Source organism: Natator depressus, chromosome 7 (genome assembly GCF_965152275.1).
Source record: "Natator depressus isolate rNatDep1 chromosome 7, rNatDep2.hap1, whole genome shotgun sequence".
NCBI classification, from domain to species: domain Eukaryota; kingdom Metazoa; phylum Chordata; order Testudines; family Cheloniidae; genus Natator; species Natator depressus.
In genome coordinates, this window is record NC_134240.1 from 7,614,003 (window position 1) to 7,630,809 (window position 16,807).

The window sequence follows — 16,807 nt, forward strand, 5'->3', positions numbered from 1 at the left end:
GATTCCAGCAGCGGTCAGATTAGAGGTTTAGATTGTAAACTCAATGGACTTCTTAAGCTTCTGACGGCCAGACTGATGACAGGAGATGGATCACTCGATAATTGCCCTGCTCTGTTCATTCTCTCTGAAGCGTCTGGCATTGGCCAGTGTCAGAAGACAGAATACTGGGCTAGATGGACCATTGGTCTGACCTAGAATGGCCACTCTTATGTTATGTTCTCTTAATATGTGTCCAGTGCCTAGCACAGTGATACACTCAACTCAGTTGGGGTTTTAGGTGCTGTTGGAATAAAAATAATAAATACTACTACTAACAGTTTTCACCACTATAATGTCATTGATTTCAGTGTAGTTTACCTGGTTTGAGTGAGAGAAGAATCAGTCCAGTGTCGGGAAACCATTTTGGACACCTATGATGATTATCACAATAGTGATAAAACATACAAATATTGATTTTTCTTTTATTTAGAACGAGATGTTGCCACAGCTTATGCTGCTAAGACTATTGAGCTGTAAATTTAACCACTTTGACACAATTCACAATATTACAATGATGTAAAATGTCTGTTCAGCAACAGAGTTCATTAACTTTGCCCACAATGTTCAACTTGTGCCATCTGGTCTACATTCCTCCCCAATCCCATAGGGTTAAACCAGGGGTGAACTTGGCCCAAAGCTCTGAAGCAAAGAGTGCTAGGTAATGTACTACATTCATGCACTTGCTTTTCACTTCGGAAGCACTGGATTTGGATCCTAGGTTAAGTCACAAGTTTGGAGGTAACATCTGAGTCCCCACAAAGTCACATTAAAAAAAATTCACAGCACAATGTTTCAGAGAGGCCAGGGCTAGAATAAGAGAGTTTGTTGGTTGACATGACTGTGGATGGCACAGCTATTCTATTCTGTCCTTTATATATGTTCTTATACTGCCCTCACCACCATAGTAAGTATCTGAGCATCTTCTACTAGTGCATTATGACATGATTAACATGTGTGTCATGAGGTTTTTTCTTTTTTTTGGAGTGTTTTGTTTAGGGAGTTTTGTTTTTAAATGAACACACTGCTCTTTGATTAGAGAAGCCAGGTAGAAGAAGTGAGCCTTGCACTTGGAGCAGAAGGTGGTGAAATTTGTGATGGTCCGTAGTTCCTGGGGACATCGTTCCGGGTTTGTGATGATGTAGACATTTGCACAGCCTCTGCTTGCATTGTATCTGGCTAAGGCTAATGTCATTCGCCTTTCAATCAGAGCAGCCAAAAAAGAAACAAGAAAGCCCGAATCAGCTCTTTAGGGCAAGGACTGGTTTTTCATTGTTTGCCTACAGGACCTACCACAATGGGGCCCCGATCTTTGAGTGAAGCTTCTAGCACTGCCATAATTTTAAATAAAATAAATAAATACTAAGAATCAAGTAACCCCTCTATATTACCAACCGCCCCACCTCCCCCCCCAAAAACAAACAAAAGAGCAACAGCCACAAAGAGCATCAATTAAGGGAAATGAACTTCCTGAGTTCAGCATCTGACCTCTTAGCACCAAAGTGCCACTTTAAAAATTTATAAATGTGGTCCCTTGAGATCCATCCTGAAAGGTGGATTGATGAGCTACAGCTTCACATTTCCCCACACTTGTCAGATCAGTCTTCTTGGGTCATTGGCTTTGCACTCACACAGCAGATCTAGCCAATTTCCTTTCTTTAGTTAATATCAATTGAGGGATTTTGCAAGCCTTTTTCACTGTGTGCAACCCCCAAGAAGTGAAACTGGCAACATTCAGCACTGAAGAGGCAGCTAATTTCAAATTGTTGACCTCCCTTTTGTTTCTTACACTGCTCAGAGAGGAGAACAAAGAAAGCAGGGAAACTCGTATGGTCACCACAACAAAATAGCAATGTGAGTTCGGATTGAGTGTTGCCTGCAGTACAGGAGTCCGAGGAGACTCACAAAAACTCACATGCACATTATCCTGGCACAGTGGCGCTCCACTCTTGATCAAGGTCTCTGGATTCCATAGTAATACAAAACAGTAATCATCATAGTCTAGTGAATTCCATCATGTGCTCATTGTTATTGGCAGTCCATTTAAGGTTCACTTTTTTTTTTACAGCAACTAAAAAGAATAATTAAAGAACCCCAAATTCTCGACTTGAATTTATTTTTCACTGGCGGTGTTACACAACAGAGTAATATAACTCTCTCTGTGTGTATATCTGTCTATTGAGATCTGCTTATATCTATTTAGCTCTGTAGCTGTATCTGTGGTGCCCTGTTGGAGTTTGGGAAAGATTGAGCCTGACCCTGCATGAGTGTGCAAAGGGGACAGAAAGCAAGAAAGCCCTTTGTAGTCCCACACAGGGTCTGTCTACACTGCAATAAGAAAACCCCTGCAGCACTGAGTCTCTCAGCCTGGGTCAGCTGACTTGGGCTCGTGGGGCTCGGGCGTTGGGGCGCTATAAAATTGCAGTGGAGACATTCAGGCTGGACTGTAAACCAGGCTCTAAGACCCTCTCCCCTCACAGTGTAGACATATCCAGACCAGGAACAGTTACATTCCCAGCTTTTAGCATCTTCAACAAAGTTGGGGATGGGCAAGGCAAGGCAAAGCTGCCTGGTTGCAGAGGGAAGAGCACCTACTTTAAGAGTGCCACCTACTTTAAGAATGCACCATGGGGCCTCAACAGGGATGGGGCTTTCCAGGCACAGTGCCCTAGAGCTCAGACAGGGATTGGACACCTCCACATGGTCTTCAAGGCCCAGTAGAGCACTCTACATGGGCCTGAACATGCAACCCTTACTAATGTGAGTAGTCCCATTGATTGCAAAGGGAGAAAGAGCTGCAGGATGGAGCACTGTAAAATACACAGATATGATGTTTATTGATACTATATAGTCAATAGACTTCTTTTGCTGGTACTGTGGGGTAATACACAATGCTAGCACAATGGGGCTCCTCGGCACTATCACACTACAAACAATTAATAAAATGTGCCAGTAATTTCTTGAAAATTCTCTCCATTTTTTAGATGAGATGGGAATATTAAAGAGAATATTAAAATGCCAGCATTTTAGGCTGCTGAACTAGTAGGATTATATTAAATAGCTAATTTGGATGGAGTATCGGTGCTTCTCCCTGCAAGAAGGTATAAAATAGTTGTTTTTCTGTTTCTAAACTGTGACACGATCCTTTGGCTTTGCCACCTTTATCTGTGTCACGCCAATTAGGAAGTAGTGGTATTATAGGATCCAAAACACTAATTAGTACGAGATTGTTTTAAAGGAGTGTTTTCTCTATTGGGAAAGTATACTGAAGACTGCTAAATTGCTATAGTGCTGACACTCTAGCAAGTAGCCTTATACAAAGAATTAAATAGCTTGGCACATCCCTTGATTTATAGGAAGTAGTGGATGGATCCCCATCTCTGCTGAAGATGTGAACTTGACCCATCGTGGATAAACACTATGAACAGGTCCTGCTAGAAGTTCAGCTTTGAGATCTTAGTTAATATTGTAATAAGTACAGTAAGAAGTAAACACAGCATCAGACCAGGTGCCATTGGTTTATAACCATTTTATCCTACTATCTTTTGCTTGGAAAACCTTTCTCTGTTCTGCTACGCACAAAGCATGCATGTTGTCACTGAAGTGCTAAATCCCACAGCTTATTACCATAAAATGTATGAGTTTAGAGGATATGAAAGTGTTCTACCCAAAGAGAGTTCAATGCCTTGTGTATAAAGAACACAGTTTCAGGCTTTGAGGTAATGCCATGTGTTAGAATTTTGAAAAGAAGGCATTTGTGAGAGTGGCTGTCTTAAACTACTAATTTAACATCCATATGTCTTTAGGAAGACTGCAGTTATAGGGGAGAAATAAAGACTTTTTGTCTATACAATTTGAGTTCCTTCTTTCTTGGGGAAAATCATGCTAATGAAATTAACACAGTGAGAAAATATGATACAATCAAATTTGAGAAAGTTATGTTATCGAGATTCCAGGACATGGAGTCTTCTTTTTGAAGAGTATTCTGAAAGAGTATTTGCACGTAATCTCCAGAATCTCAACAATTTGCTTTGATTTTTGTTGCAGTAGAGATTTCTGAGAGAAATAACATCAAATTCTCCTTAGTACATATACCCATCCTAAACCTTCCTTTAAAAATTGGAAACCAACTTTTATACATGCTCACGGGGCCTGATGCTGCTATCATTGAAATCAGTGGCAAAACTCCCATAGATTACAGTTAGAAATGGAGTGGACCCACCTTGCAGAATAGAAAATAAAAATTACCAGCTCAAAAAATAAATAAACAAATAAATTGAAGTCCTAACATACAGACAGTAAAATACTCTGAGTGAATTCATGGCATACAAACTATGCAGTTGAATTTGCACTTTGCATATATTTATGTGTAATGAAACATTCCTCTGACATCATCTTATTTAGCAAACCCAATACCAGATAGTACACAGCTTTTTTTAATGAATACTGACACATTGCTTTCTAGTATATATAAAAAGCACACACACATTGTGCATTAGCCTGTCAAGGATTTTAAGGTTTTCATGTCAACATTACCTTCCTATTTTATAAAATTCAGCAAGTAGGTTGGTAAAACCAAATTATTTCAACTTTTTCTTTTTGCTTAGCGTGGATTCAAATATAACTTGAAAAAAGAATATGTGTGCGGATTGTCTTTAATTTACGACGTTTTCTGAGAGGTGAAAAATAAACCCACTGCATTTAGCCAGAGAGTTAATGCAAGTCAAAAATGTGAAGGTTTGTCTTTCTATTCTGGCCCCAGGGACTGTCTTTTTCATATTTAAGACTCCTGAAAACACACAGTGAAGAGAAAGCAAGCAAGAAAAACATACTGTAAAAAGGCACTGAGCAATCCAAGCTTAATGAAACTTTTTTTTTTTGCATATATGACCAATGCCGATGAGATTGTTGTAATTTTACAGTCTGCCCTAAGGGACAGCAGGTAGCTGTGCTGCCTCAGGAGTATCTCTGGAGTGAAACTGTAACCAATTCCTCCCTGGCTTCTTGTTACAGGAGTGCTCTAGCTAGAGAAATGTAATATTTAATAGATAAAAGTGCCAGTAGATGGCACTCAAGAATACGTAGCACAGTTCCTGGGTTTTGTATGATCAACCAATAAAACTTGTTATGCACCGCACATAGCTTTCTCTGGCTGCTCTTTACATCAGGGTGTGTGTGTGTGGTGTGTGGGTGCGCATGCAGACGCACGCAGAATTACTTCACCCCTTCATATGGAGCAGGTTAATGCCCACTGTATCCCCGCTAGTGAATGGGGAGAGGATGGAGGGGTGGAACCAGAGGTCCTCCCATTCCCTCCCTCTCTCTGTCCCACTCCCACCCAGGCCACTTGCGCACAATGGCAGTACTGGTTTCCCTCCAAGAGGTGGAATCCTAGTCTGAGCTGGGCTGAGCATAAGACTAAGTGTGTACGTGTTTAGGGGGCTTACTCCCCTGGGTGCTAACTAAGTGCTATGGCAATCTACCCCTTAATGAGATAATGGAGTTGTGTGATTTCACATCGGTTCCTAATGGAAATTTACCAGTGAAAAAGCTTTGGTCCATTTAGACCCAGTGAATGTCCTGCTGTGGCCAGTGGTGCTATTGGAGTCTGAGGCTTAGATTCAGCAAAGCACTCAACAATGTGCTTTGCTGTAATCACATACTGCTTTATGTCCCAGGAACTTAAAGGGTTGGACTTCTTAAGCACATGATTCAATACTTTGCTGAACCAGATCCATAGACCAGATACAAAGCCCATCGTAGCCCAAGTGGGAGTCTCTCCTTTAATAGCACCACTGGGAATAGCTCCTGAAAATCACAGCTTTCACTGGGGCTACATGATTCAAAGTTTTTCTCCTTATGTGTCTCTGTGTAGAACAAGTATTTCAGGCAGTCCGTAAATCACAGAGTGCCCTGTGATTATGCACTGTAGGATTCTCACTTACATATAGCGTTATCAATGTGTTTATAATTATATTATTACACTCTAGGAGGGTGTAGGGTCAAATGTATAAGTGTATTCTTTGTTCTAAAAGACTTGTTCCCAAATACATTTGTTCCCACAGATTAAAATCATCTGATCCAAAGCAGTCTGTCAGATTTTTGGTAGCTGTTGAGACTTGTTGGAAACAGTAGGGCCTGTCATTCTCAGATTAAGGAGGGATTTGCAGTGTAATTTTGTATTGCCTTAAAACAAAGGTTAAATGCTTTGAGGGGAAGAGAGGAGAGTTTGGTGTGTGTGTTTTTCCAAAACAACAGATGGTTTCAATAAAGTTACCCTTGCAGCTAGGAGGTGGCACTTCTTGAAATTAGCAGAGCCATATCTCAGCAGGGTTCTTGTTTCCACCCGCCTGTCTCAGCAAGGCCCAATCCACTGTACAGTATGGGGTGATCAGGAAAGGCACTCCAATATCTGCCCCATTAATTGCCCCCTGCCAGTCTTTGCTCTATTCTAATGTAATGACCACTGTGCTCAGTATGATAAGATTAATCTGCTTTCAAGGGCAACTTCCCCTAATGATCTTCTATTCCCCCCCCCCCCCCCAATTTAAACTACAATGAGTAGTGTCTTTTAAAAGATTCCTCCAGCAAAATGTGTTATTTCTTCAAATCATTAAATATAAAACACTCTAATTAAATCAATGTATCAATGTATTAAATTATTGTAGTGCAACTAAATTAATGTGTCTGCTTGTGATAGCAGTGCAGTCAACGACACAGTATGCCTTATGTATAAAAGACAATTTTAAAGGGGTTATTTTCCAAGGTTAGATTGTTCAAAGAGAATGCCGGGGTTTTTTTCCAGTTAAAATATTAGGTTTATTTCAGAATGCAACAGTATTAATACTGCTAGTTCTTATCATTCATATACAGTAGGACTTTACAAAAAGAAAAGGAGTACTTGTGGCACCTTAGAGACTAACAAATTTATTTGAGCATAAGCTTTCGTGAGCTACAGCTCATTTCATCGGGATGATGAAGTGAGCTGTAGCTCACGAAAGTTTGTGCTCAAATAAATTTGTTAGTCTCTAAGGTGCCACAAGTACTCCTTTTCTTTTTGCGACTACAGACTAACACGGCTGCTACCCTGAAAGTAGGACTTTACTTATTCAAATCACTTTACATACATTAGCTAATTAGTCATCACACCACCTTTGGAAGGTAGGTAAGTAGTATTATTTTATTTTTATTATTAGACCGATAAGTCTAACGTCAGTACCGGGCAAATAAGTTGAAACAATAGTAAAGAATAAAATTGTCAGACACACAGAAGAACATAAATTGTTGCGCAAAAGTCAACATGGTTTCTGTAAAGGGAGATCATGTCTTACTAATCTTTTAGAGTTCTTTGGGGGGGTCAACAAACATGTGGACAAGGGAGATCCAGTGGACATAGTGTACTTAGATTTCCAGAAAGTCTTTCACAAGGTCTCTCACCAAAGGCTCTTATGTAAATTAAGTTGTCATGGGATAAGAGGGAAGATCCTTTCATGGATTGAGAACTGGTTAAAAGACAGGGAACAAAGGGTAGGAATAAATGGTAAATTTTCAGAATGGAGAGGGGTAACTAGTGATGTTCCCCAAGGGTCAGTCCTAGGACCAATCCTATTCAACTTATTCATAAATGATCTGGAGAAAGGGGTAAACAGTGAGGTGGCAAAGTTTGCAAATGATACTAAACTGCTCAAGATCGTCAAGACCAAAGCAGACTGTGGAGAACTTCAAAAAGATCTCACAAAACTAAGTGATTGGGCAACAAAATGGCAAACGAAATTTAATGTGGATAAATGTAAAGTAATGCACATTGGAAAAAATAACCCCAACTACACATACAATATGATGGGGGCTAATTTAGGTACAACTAATCAGGAGAAAGTTCTTGGAGTCATCGTGGATAGTTCTCTGAAGACATCCACGCAGTGTGCAGTGGCAGTAAAAAAGCAAATGGGATGTTAGGAATCGTTAAAAAAGATGGAGAATATTTTATTGCCCTTATATAAATCCATAGTACGCCCACATCTTGAATACTGCATATAGATGTGGTCCCCTCATCTCAAAAAAGATATACTGGCATTAGAAAAGGTTCAGAAAAGAGCACTAAAATTATTAGGGGTTTGTAACAGGTCCCATATAAGGAGAGATTAAAGAGGCAAGGACTTTTCAGCTTGGAAAAGAGGAGACTAAGGGGGGATATGATAGAGGTACATAAAATCATGAGTGGTGTGGAGAAAGTGAATAAGGAAAAGTTATTTACTTGTTCCCATAATATAAGAAGTAGGGGCCACCAAATGAAATTAATGGGTAGCAGGTTTGAAACAAATAAAAGGAAAAAAGAAAAGGAGTACTTGTGGCACCTTAGAGACTAACCAATTTATTTGAGCATGAGCTTTCGTGAGCTACAGCTCACTTCATCGGATGCATACTGTGGAAATTGCAGAAGACATTATATACACAGACACCATGAAACAATACCTCCTCCCACCCCACTCTCCTGCTGGTAATAGCTTATCTAAAGTGATCATCAAGTTGGGCCATTTCCAGCACAAATCCAGGTTTTCTCACCCTCCGCCCCCCCACAGACAAACTCACTCTCTTGCTGGTAATAGCCCATCCAAAGTGACCACTCTCTTCACAATGTGTATGATAATCAAGGTGGGCCATTTCCTGCAGAAATCCAGGTTCTCTCACCCCCTCACCCCCCTCCAAAAACCACACACACAAACTCACTCTCCTGCTGGTAATAGCCTATCCAAAGTGACCACTCTCCTTACAACCTGCATGAAAATCAAGGTGGGCCATTTCCAGCACAAATACAGGTTTTCTCACTCCCCCACCCCCATACACACACAAACTGACTCTCCTGCTGGTAATAGCTCATCCAAAGTGACTACTCTCCCTACAATGTGCATGATAATCAAGGGGGGCCATTTCCAGCACAAATCCAGGTTTTCTCACTCCCCCCCCCCCACACAAACTCACTCTCCTGCTGGCAATAGCTCATCCAAACTGACCACTCTCCCCACAATGTGCATGACAATCAAGGTGGGCCACTTCCAGCATAAATCCAAGTTTAACCAGAACGTCTGGGGGGGGGTAGGAAAAAACAAGGGGAAATAGGCTACCTTGCATAATGACTTAGCCACTCCCAGTCTCTATTTAAGCCTAAATTAATAGTATCCAATTTGCAAATGAATTCCAATTCAGCAGTTTCTCGCTGGACTCTGGATTTGAAGTTTTTTTGTTGTAAGATAGCGACCTTCATGTCTCTGATTGCGTGACCAGAGAGATTGAAGTGTTCTCCGACTGGTTTATGAATGTTATAATTCCTGACATCTGATTTGTGTCCATTTATTCTTTTACGTAGAGACTGTCCAGTTTGACCAATGTACATGGCAGAGGGGCATTGCTGGCACATGATGGCATATATCACATTGGTGGATGTGCAGGTGAACGAGCCTCTGATAGTGTGGCTGATGTTATTAGGCCCTGTGATGGTGTCCCCTGAATAGATATGTGGGCACAGTTGGCAACGGGCTTTGTTGCAAGGATAGGTTCCTGGGTTAGTGGTTCTGTTGTGTGGTATGTGGTTGTTGGTGAGTATTCGCTTCAGGTTGGGGGGCTGTCTGTAGGCAAGGACTGGCCTGTCTCCCAAGATTTGTGAGAGTGTTGGGTCATCCTTCAGGATAGGTTGTAGATCCTTAATAATGCGTTGGAGGGGTTTTAGTTGGGGGCTGAAGGTGACGGCTAGTGGCGTTCTGTTATTTTCTTTGTTAGGCCTGTCCTGTAGTAGGTGACTTCTGGGAACTCTTCTGGCTCTATCAATCTGTTTCTTCACTTCCGCAGGTGGGTATTGTAGTTGTAAGAATGCTTGATAGAGATCTTGTAGGTGTTTGTCTCTGTCTGAGGGGTTGGAGCAAATGCGGTTGTTTCGCAGAGCTTGGCTGTAGACGATGGATCGTGTGGTGTGGTCAGGGTGAAAGCTGGAGGCATGTAGGTAGGAATAGCGGTCAGTAGGTTTCCGGTATAGGGTGGTGTTTATGTGACCATTGTTTATTAGCACTGTAGTGTCCAGGAAGTGGATCTCTTGTGTGGACTGGACCAGGCTGAGGTTGATGGTGGGATGGAAATTGTTGAAATCATGGTGGAATTCCTCAAGGGCTTCTTTTCCATGGGTCCAGATGATGAAGATGTCATCAATATAGCGCAAGTAGAGTAGGGGCGTTAGGGGACGAGAGCTGAGGAAGCGTTGTTCTAAATCAGCCATAAAAATGTTGGCAAACTGTGGGGCCATGCGGGTACCCATAGCAGTGCCGCTAATCTGAAGGTATAGCTATTACCAGCAAGAAAGTGAGTTTGTCGGGGGGGGGGGGGGGCGGAAGGTGAGAAAACCTGGATTTGTGCTGGAAATGGCCCAACTTGATGATCACTTTAGATAAGCTATTACCAGCAGGAGAGTGGGGTGGGAGGAGGTATTGTTTCATGGTGTCTGTGTATATAATGTCTTCTGCAATTTCCACAGTATGCATCCGATGAAGTGAGCTGTAGCTCACGAAAGCTCATGCTCAAATAAATTGGTTAGTCTCTAAGGTGCCACAAGTACTCCTTTTCTTTTTGCGAATACAGACTAACACGGCTGTTACTCTGAAATAAAAGGAAGTTCTTCACTCAGCGCACAGTCAACCTGTGAAACTCCTTGCCTGAGGAGGTTGTGAAGGCTAGGACTATAACAGGGTTTAAAAGAGAACTGGATAAATTCTTGGAGGTTAAGTCCATTAATGGCTATTAGCCAGGATGGGTAAGGAATGGTGTCCCTAGCCTCTGTTTGTCAGAGAGTGGAGATGGGTGGCAGGAGAGAGATAACTTGATCATTATCTGTTAGTTTCACACCCTCTGGAGCACTTGGCATTGGCCACTGTCGGGAGACAGGATACTGGACCTTTGGTCTGACACTGTATGGCTGTTCTTATGTTCTTAATTGGTCAAAATTGTTTGGTCAAAATCTTTTTGGTCAAAAAATGGCCTTTTAAAGTTAATTTTTTAATGAAAAAATTAACTTTTTCAAAATTTCCCATTTCTTAAGAGAAACCCTGAAACAAAAAACATGTTGTTTTCTCACTTTTCATTTTTGGGTTTTCCATCCAACATTTCACCCCCTCGTCTGTTTTTTTCCAGTGGTAAACTGCCAAAATGAGAGGGAAAAAATGAACCCCCCAATTTTTTTAAATTAAATATTTTCAAATAAGTGAAAAATTGTTCCTATTCTAAACCCATTGAGTGGAAATTATTTTGAATTTTACACTGTTTGTTAATGAGCTGGAATTATTATTTTCAAGTTACACACAGGGAAACTGAGGCAGTGAACTGACTTGGCTGGATGCTACACAGCAGCCACCAGATGCCACGAGTGTTAAGTGCCCTTACCTCCCTTTGAAGTCATTGGAACTAAGGGAAGGTTGCTCAGCATTCTCTGGCACTGAGCCACAAATCCGTAGTAGAGCTAGGATTAGAAATCAGGCTGTCTCTGTTCCTAGATCTGGTCCTTAGTAGAGGGAAGATTCTGACCATCAAGAAGCATTTGGCCTCTAATTCATGGAGGCGCAAGGAAGCGGTAGTTTCGATTTGTAACTCCCTCTCCTCCTTAGAGTACGTCTAGACTGTAGTCACTGGGGGTGGTTGCATACCGACATACCCAAGCTAGTTTTAATCTCGCTAGCCCAGGCCACAGAACTGAGAAGCTGTGGCAGCATGAGTGTCATTGTGAGCTAGCTTCATAATTACCCAGGGTTCTGTGTGGGTTTGTACAGCCCATGCTGATGCTCGCTGTGCTGCAGTGTCACTGTTCTATGACCCTAGCTATGACACTGCGTTGCCCTAACCACACTGACATAAGTGCTACACCTCTCATGGAGATGGAATTATGATGTCGGTGTAGCGGGCCACTTGCTTCGGTGGAAGCAGCAGTCTAGTGAAGACACTGACATAATTAGGTTGACATAAACTGCCTTATGTCAACCTAACTCTGTAGTGTAGGTTGTGTAGACTTAGCCTTAGTGAAGCTGATTTTCCTCTCAAGATTTACACTTTCTCTCCTGTCTTCCCTCTTTCGCCACAGTGTCCAATGCAGCTCTGGCTCTGATTCGAACTGGAGAGGTTCCGTTATTTTATTAAGTTGGAAAAACTTCCATGAGCAAATGGCAGCTTTAAAAAAAAAGTCTCAGGGGACTGGAATCTGGTGTCTGTGTGATGCTGCCATCAACAGCCTCTGTCTCTTGTGTACCTGCATTGATGCAATCTGCCAGCTATGGAAATCAGAGACACAGAGCTGGAGTCCCTGCTGAATCCCCACATGACCCAGGGAATCAGTTACTATGGGGCTGTTATGCCTTTATGTCACCGTCAGAATAATTAATAGGAGCAGCATCTCCAGGAGCAGCATCATTCCGAATGGTTAGAGCCAACTATTAAACAATATAATCATGTCCTCCGAATACCTGACTGACTGGCATAATGTCCCTCTAAGTAGAAAAAAGATAGGACTTGGCTGCAAATAATATCAGTCCCAATTTTTATTGAGGCTGCTGGATACAGACAGAACCTGGCAGTTCCCTCTGGCTGTCTAGATCCCAGATTAATTAAACATAGCAGTTCTTACTGTTTGTTCCCTGCTGGCCCTTCATACTGGTTTTGTGTCTTGAAGGGGCCAATGAAAGGGTGGAAACAGCTCCCCCGACATATGTACCCCATTGCTGTGGCTCAGAGAAGAGTCATGAAAATGATTAAAGGACTGGAAAACATGAAGTGAGGGACATAAGGATCTCAATCTGTTAATTTTAACAAAGAGAAGGGTAAGGGGTGATTGATCACAGTCAGTAAATCCCCATATGGCAAACAGAAATTTGATAATAGTGTTCTTTGATCTAAAAGACAAGTTTCAATGGCTGGAAGTTGAAGCTAGACAAATTCAAACAAGAAGTAAGGTGCGAATTTTTAACAATGAGGGTAATTTACTACTGGACCAACTTCTCAAGCATCATGGTGGATTCTCCATCACTGGGAATGTTTAAATCAAAATGGGGTGTTATTCTAAAAGCTGTGCTTTAGTTTCAGGGATGTCGTATGGCTTGTGTTGTACAGTAGGTCAGACTAGATGATCCCAATGATCCCTTGCCTTTATAACCTATTGGTAAGGGGGCTCACCCCCCAGGTGATGGAACAACTCCATGTGAGCCCTCTTGGTGTAGGGAGGGAGAGGAAGGGGCACTGTCAGAGCACAGGGACTCTAGCTATTCTCAGCTGTCCACACATGCTAGAATACTGTTGTAGCCTAAACATAAGCGAGAGCTGCTCTGAGGCTGCCTGAGAATATAGGGAGCACAAAGGTGACTTTAAGTTCCTTTTCCATCACCCTTCTGCTCCAATCCTGCTTGAAGTGCAAGAACAGAGACACAGGACCAACCTACTGTTGCCACATGGAGGTTTTGAGTCTAGGTTGCTCTAATCCTGCAGAGGGCACTAGGGGAAAAGAAGGCTTCAAGCCACAGTGCACTGCAAATATTCTCCTCCATTTTGTTTCTCTGATAACTGGGACAAGGAAGGACTCCTGAAGCATTTCCCTTTATAGTTTCACTTTGTGTGGTCAAGACAAAGTCTTGAAATCTACCAGGTGTTCTAACAATGAATGTTTCCTATACATTCAAATAGTAGATGGGCTGGGTACAGGACCATTGAGGACATACCAAGCACTTAGAATTGTGTTTTTCACATCAGCAAAGATTTTCCTCCTCTTCATCATCTGTAGGGCATAATATGGAGAGATTCCAGTACAATGCTTTTTAACTTCTAACTCATCCTTCTGGTGCTTGCAGCAGCAAGATTGTCATTTCTTAATTCTACTGTTTCACATCACCACTGCAATTCCGAGAGCTGGTTAATCAAACATCCTTTCTGGCAAGCATATTTCTGGCTGAAATAAATTCAGTACGTCCTCCAGGAAGAATGATATCCCAGATATGAGTTAATCAGTTACCAAAGAACTTTCCATCACTTCCTGATTCCATTTGCTCAGGCAGAACAGTCAGTCTTGAATTTTGAATACTTGCGTCGTTTTCAAGGAGACCAGTTCTGCTCTATATAGATAGTAGTCTAACTATCTCATTAAAAACTGCATCTTATCTGGTGATCAGTTCAACCCAAAGCCCTGGATCTGAACAGTTTGAAGAAAGAGAGGTTGTTTCAGAATAATCTGAATTTTACCCCTATTTCTGTGGTGGATATACCAAATACTGTACTTAATTTGTGGGTGCAGTCAGGTATTGAAAAATGTAAGTGACCGAACTATGTGTGCAAACAAAGTTTTTTTCCCCTGTGATCAGCTAATTCACATTTTTTCTTCCTCTTCCTCTTCCTTTAAAACTCCTCCTCACCTTTCTGACTCCTTCCTCCACTTGGCATCCTAACCCACTTGGCTTCCTCACAAGAATGAGAGAGAAGTAAATGACCTTAGCCTAAGTTTCTTTTGCAGGCAAGTCTCCTAGTGAAGTGGGAGTTCTGAGTGCACAAGGAGGATCAGGCTCTAACTTTAAATATGATACTTTTATTTAAAAAAAAAGTTGTAATCATTTGTAAAATAAAGTGTTTAGAATTAAAGTAACTTCTGAGCCAATAACATAATCCTATTTTTGGATTGTGGGACTACTGAATGGTAAATAACACTTTTTCCATAAAATGTTTCCATCTGGTATGTTTTCTTGCTGAGATATATGATATTACTGCTATTTAACAAATATTTAAAGCTATGCGTGTGGCAAATTTTATATCCACCAAAACCATTATAAAGGTGAGCTATTGCAAGAAGAAATGTTTCCTCAGTAAAGGTATCAGATTAAATGCTATATGTATATTTAAAACACTCTCTATTGCATTCTTTCATTTTGTACGCTAATCCAGCCAAGCCAGAGTCTCCACAGCAAAAGAAATGACACACTGAGGCCATAATGCAGGTGATATCTGCGGTCAGAGAAGGACAAATATATGAGGATGTCATTTTCTAAAAGGTAAGAGTTGTAGCTATTCTCCCTTCACTTTCATTTGATATAGCTCTGGTCAATTTCACAGCCTTTACCAGTACTGAATGGGGAAATTGGAAAACTGCAGAATCGATTTGCAGGAATGAAGTTCTATTTTCTTTTACACCTCTTTCATCAGAGTCACTATCATTCCTGTGTTGTGTGGTATGATTATCGACAGCAGTCTGGGCACTGCTGATAATTGCTAACAGAGGGTAAAACCATTCCCGGCAAGAGAAAGTAGAACCATGTAAGCAGCAGTCATGACATAGAACAGTACTATTTTTACCTTCAGTGTATGCTTCTGCAGGACATCAGTAATGCACTTGTTTAATTATTTCTGAGATTCAAAGGTAAAGACTTTATTATCTAAGATCTTAATTTAAATTAATGGTGCCTTTCTTTGCTTGTCTTGTTTATACAAAAAAAAATTAAAAATTACAGAGTGTTAAACTTCTCTGCTTACCATAGAACTGCAGATCTTGTTAAATCAAGGAAAGAGAAAAAACTATCAGTATCCTAAATGTATTTAGAATGTAGTGGCTTCTCCTTTCATTTAATCTGCAGTTCACAAAAGGAAAACAGTTCTGTACGTTCCTTCTGATAACCATTCAAGTCACAAAAGTGAAACTTGGTTCATTGTTGTTTTCTCCTACTGGGCTATCATTTGGTCATTGCAGATAACTCTGAACAAAACCAATAGCCTCCAACCACTAATCTCTATTCCGAAAAAGAGATTGTGCTTTGTACTGTTCTAGGTCATTGACAACAAAACAGTTTTTTGTCCATTAAATTAGTTTGGTTGCCTCTTTGCTATTTACTACCATAGCACCTAGGAACCCCAATCATGAACCAAGACCCCATTGTGCTAGGGACTATACAAACGTAGAAAAGATGGTCCCTGCCCCAAAGCACTTACAATCTAATTAAACCTTTTTTAGCTGTTTTTTCCTGAAAAATCAACATAATGGAATGAAGTCCTTACTGATTGTATTATCCAATTAGTATTACACCACTGACCATATCCCCTATAAATAGTGTTGGGAATATTGCCCTTGTTTTCTATTTCTGTTTCATGCTCCTGGTGGTCTTCTCCAGTGAATGTAGCAATTTTTGCAGGCCCAAATAAGATGGAAACAAACTTTCTAAAAACTAATCCCTCCAAGGCCCCAAGTCTGCAACTGCAACCACAGGCAGGAGAGACTGTACCTTTGTGATGATGCCTCACTGAAGTCAGCCAGTCTTTGGGTGGGCCCCGATAACTGCCTGCCAGGACCAGAGCCCAAGCCTGCTTCAAAATTTGGCCACAATCTTGCAAACGCTGGGGGATATGCTTAACTTTACTGCCGGGAGTGGTCTTGTCAAAAAGCACAAACAATCATGAGCGTGCAGGGGGAGGCTTTCCCCCTTCGTGAGTCTGTAGCTGTGGCGTCCGTCCTAAGGCATTTAGGCTCCCACGGCCTCGGTTTTCTGCAGAAGAGACAGGGGGTGGGGGGCCACAGAAAGGGAAGCCTCTGAGTGAGTTTGAGAAGGAGGAGGTGTGGACGGGTATGTCGCGGCTTGTCTAGAGGGGAACTAGCTGAGAATGGCAGCTAAGCTGGGCCCAGGAGCTGGGGTGAGAGAAGCGCGCCAGGGTGGGGAGCTGGGGCGGGACCAAGCGCCCCTGTCCTAGGAGCTGGCGCAGGACAAGTACCTTGGGGCGGGGC

General features: G+C 41.6%; 1 long non-coding RNA gene across 1 annotated transcript in view; it reads right to left on the reverse strand.

The window, feature by feature from the left end:
* LOC141991375 (uncharacterized) overlaps window positions 1–16,396 on the reverse strand; it is a 51,584-nt gene extending 35,188 nt beyond the window's left edge. The window contains exon 1 of the long non-coding RNA XR_012640356.1: window positions 16,311–16,396. This is a non-coding gene — a long non-coding RNA (uncharacterized LOC141991375). The remainder of the gene's footprint in view (window positions 1–16,310) is intronic.
* Between the last annotated feature and the right edge of the window lie 411 nt (window positions 16,397–16,807).